The following is a 4044-nucleotide window of genomic DNA, read 5'->3' as shown; positions in this document are numbered from 1 at the left end:
CATGGTCGCGGAGGAGGTGACGGGTGCGAGAGTGGATGCCGCCTCCCAAACCGATTTCTTGCTCGAGAACGGAACAAAGGGCGGAAACTGACGAAGCGAGGCGGCCAGTTAATACGAAGGGGGAACGAGGGGACCGCGGTAGATACGAGACACGTGGATGGTAGAGATTTTTGGCAGGGGACAGTGGGGAGAGTTTGGGTACCGTTGTTTTTTTTTTCTTTTTATGATTTGCCATCTACGTTTCCTTTCATTTTACAATATATTTTTTTCTAAAAAATTGTTTGTTGATATCACTTTCACTTTATAATTATGGATATATTTACTTGGATTATTCATACCACTTTCCCTAATTTATGATCAAGTTAAATTTTTATAGGATGATAATATGATTTAGTTGTGCCAGGATAAATTAGTAGAATTATTTTTTTAGAGTTGAAAGTTAGATGGTATCTCACATTATTCTTCCCCTCTCCTTCCTTATTTTTTTTCTATCTCACAAACAACGTCACTTATCGTAATCGTCAATCATCTCTCCTTTCATTAACAACTAATCTCACTCTATGTCTTTTTCTTTCTCTCTAACATTCTCTCTCTCTCTCCGTGTCATAGCCTATAGCCACCCTCACTCATCACCCAAGCATCTATTGTGGCCTAAAGCTAAGAGAAGGACCATGTCGCTATAAGATCATTTAGTAGCTACTCCAAAAATCCATCTATGTTTTCTCTTTCTTGAACGTATTTTAGAGATAGAGAAATCCAATACAATCTAATGTTACAATAAACAAGAAGATACAATGATATGTAAAAACAATTATAATATTTGTTTACTTGTAACTATTATCCATTATTTTTCACCCGATTAGTTGACTGCCAACTTACCTTAGTCAATTGATCTCGCAACTATTTCAATTGAGTCAACTACCTCATAATGGTGAACAAACTCCATTACTACCTCTATCATATTGGCGGCGTACTCATTAGAAGTCTTGACATAATGGTGTTTTATTTTGTTATTACACTTGACAAGATTATGAAAGAATTTAATACCATGGTCACTATTCTTAACATAAGTATTCATCTTTCTGGTGTAAGAACTTTCTCTCTGTCTCAACTAGAAAAGTAGCACGTGCGTGTAACCTATTATAGTCAGCTAGTGGGGGTTCCCTTTAAGAACTATGCTCTGAGCCACCTCTAGATCCTCCTGAGCATGCTTACCCTGTTGGGAGATGTGCTAGAAGTGCTGTTGATTATGAATCTTTAGTTGGCCCTTCAATGGGTTCAACTCCTACTTCAACATGAATCGTGTTGTTCTACTTACTATATCTGTCCCATCAATCTCTAGAAGTCCTCATGCAAGGTCCACACGTTGAACAATTTGAAAATTCTTATAGCTTCCTCTCCTCTTGTAATATAGAAACTACATAGAAAGAGTGGTCTAACAGACATTCCGAGGGCAAAAACTGAGCATAGCTTCTAAAAGCCTCCAACAACCAATGAGTGTTCACTATGGCACAATTTGATTTACAAAAAACCATCTTGTTCATCTATGTTAACCGACATTCAATAGATTGTAGATCCTCTAAACCTTCATTGTGCACTATATCCTCTAGATCCTACAACTCATAATGTGTCAATGACATCCCTCCTATCCTCTCCTCTACTATCGACATCACATTGAAGTCCCCTAGTATCAACCATGGCTCTACTATAATAGTCTCTCCCATCTATCTTAGTGCACTCTATAATGGTCGTCTGTTGATGATGATGTAGAGGTCATATATAAAGGAGATTAGTACTGTATGTCGTAAGACTCTAGAGAAGACCCAACAATGTATGAACTGTTATATTTGAGAAGTGTTCTAAGACAATCATCTTAGATAATATACTATTTATTGGATAAATAAAATCACTATTTAAGTGTACATTCTCTATGTATTTAATTTGATCTTAAACTCAATTAATGAGGTCTATAATACAATATATAGCATGAGAGAAATTATATATAATTGGATCATAATTAATATGTATCTCTATATGTATAATTATGTACGTATTGAATTATTTCCTAGTCGATGAATTAATAAGACTGAACATCATTAATTCTGTAAGACTAGCATATGTTAAACTCTTTGATTTAACTAAACAACCGATCCTAACTGGTAGAAAATATGAGATATTAAGAGTTAACATATGGATGCTAATTAAGGGTAACTAGTTCATTAGAAGTGACCTACCATAAGACTTCATGTAGTTTTATACATGTTTATGAAAATCTCGTTGCAGTTCGAGTGTAAGTTTCCTTCAACTTGAGGTATTCAAGTCATCTTGGTTATGAAGACTTATACTTTCACATCTTAAGCAAACATCTCTTTAGAGATGGGTCCCCAAGATGATTGAGTATAAGTTGAATTGCTCGAAGGTGATTGAGTAGCCCATAGAGGATTCACTACTCCTTTTATTAGGAGACGTATATCCTATGATCACTTATCAGGATTGTTACTCGTAAGTCTTTGGCCAAAGCAGAAACATATCAAGAAGATGGTCCTCTTAGATAGATGTTTGAGTAATTTAAATCCGTAGAACAAGGAACTACTGCTTAGGTTAAGTGTGTCATAGTCAGCCTAGTGAGGTCTGACATATAGACCATGTCCTAAACCAAATGGTTATAAGATGAGTGAAAGGAATAGATACACGAACAACTATAATTGTTGAAGGGTTCAGAAGTGATTCTGGAATCAACTGTGATTTTTTTAATTAATTGGGTCATGATGTACTCTTATGTGTCACTCATGATCGATCTATAATTATTGGTTAATTATGGATGACCAACATAAACTGGAAACCTATAAGGTCACACTTACTACGAGATTATCTAAGAGATATAAAATGAGTTTGAGAATTGATTCTCAGATTGAGAGAGATTGAGTCTAGTTGGACCAGACGAAGGACAAATATGAAAGATATTTTATTGAAATGGAAGTGTGGATAGGTCACATCTTTTGAAGATAAAGTGAAACCTCTTTAGTTTAATTATAAACTAAATTAGTTTAATTTTAATTAAAAGGTGGTTTGATTTTGAAACAAAATGGTTTGTATGGAAGAGTTTTTTTTAATAGAATTAGAAAACCTAAGTATTAGGTTTTCTCTCCTCCCTTCTCTTCTCCTCTAAGTCGCCGCTCACTCCTTCTTCCTCCTTGCACTGCCGCCAACTTGGTGGAGTTGCCGCCATCCAAGAGGGGTTTGACAAGCTTATCTCTGGCCAAGCCTTCCTCCACCGGCCAGCCAACTCCCTATGTCGGCCAACCATCGAGCCAAGGGAGCACCAACCAGTGGTGCTTGTCGCATTGAGAAAATGAAGGAGCAACAGTTGTTTTTAGTCACTAGGTATCTTTCTTCCTCCGTCCTTGGCAATTATTCCAGTGAGTAATTATTATTGTCGGAACTTCTACGCCATTAGGCTTGTTGCCCCTTGTCGACAACGAACCATCCGACATTTGAACGATGGTTTAATCACCTCCGTTCAGTTCAATTCATATCGTCGAGTTATTTTGAGATGTCGAATACTGAATCGAACTGTGGATTCTCTCTTAGATTGCTTCATCTCCTTCCTTCGACTAGTATCAAAATAAAGACATGACACACGACTCAGTGAAGTTGTCTCAAGGAGATATCGGCATAGATACGAGTAGAGACAAACTTTCTGAAGGTTGCTAGTTGATATCATTTTTGCTTTACGTCATCCAATAGGTATATTTTATTTATGCCTTTTTTTTATGATTATATTTGCATACGTGTGTATTATCGTGTAATTTTTGATGCATAAATTGTAATAATATAAATTATTATGCTTCCGCTTCCACTGCTTGTTTAGTGAAATAAATTTTTAAAACACGCATAGAGAAACTCAATAGTAGTATTAGAGTCACCACGTGTTTCAACATAGATTGTAGATCTATGTTTAGCTTGTCGTAGGTTAGTTATTTTTGAAAATTTTAGGAAATATTGGATAAGAAAATTATTTCCTAACTTGTTTTAGAAATTTTT

The sequence above is a fragment of the Curcuma longa genome, chromosome 12 (assembly GCF_044706935.1).
Source record: "Curcuma longa cultivar G26 ecotype Majalengka, Jawa Barat chromosome 12, ITB_CL_G26_1.1, whole genome shotgun sequence".
Taxonomy (NCBI): domain Eukaryota; kingdom Viridiplantae; phylum Streptophyta; class Magnoliopsida; order Zingiberales; family Zingiberaceae; genus Curcuma; species Curcuma longa.
Note: the sequence above shows the minus strand (reverse complement) of the source record.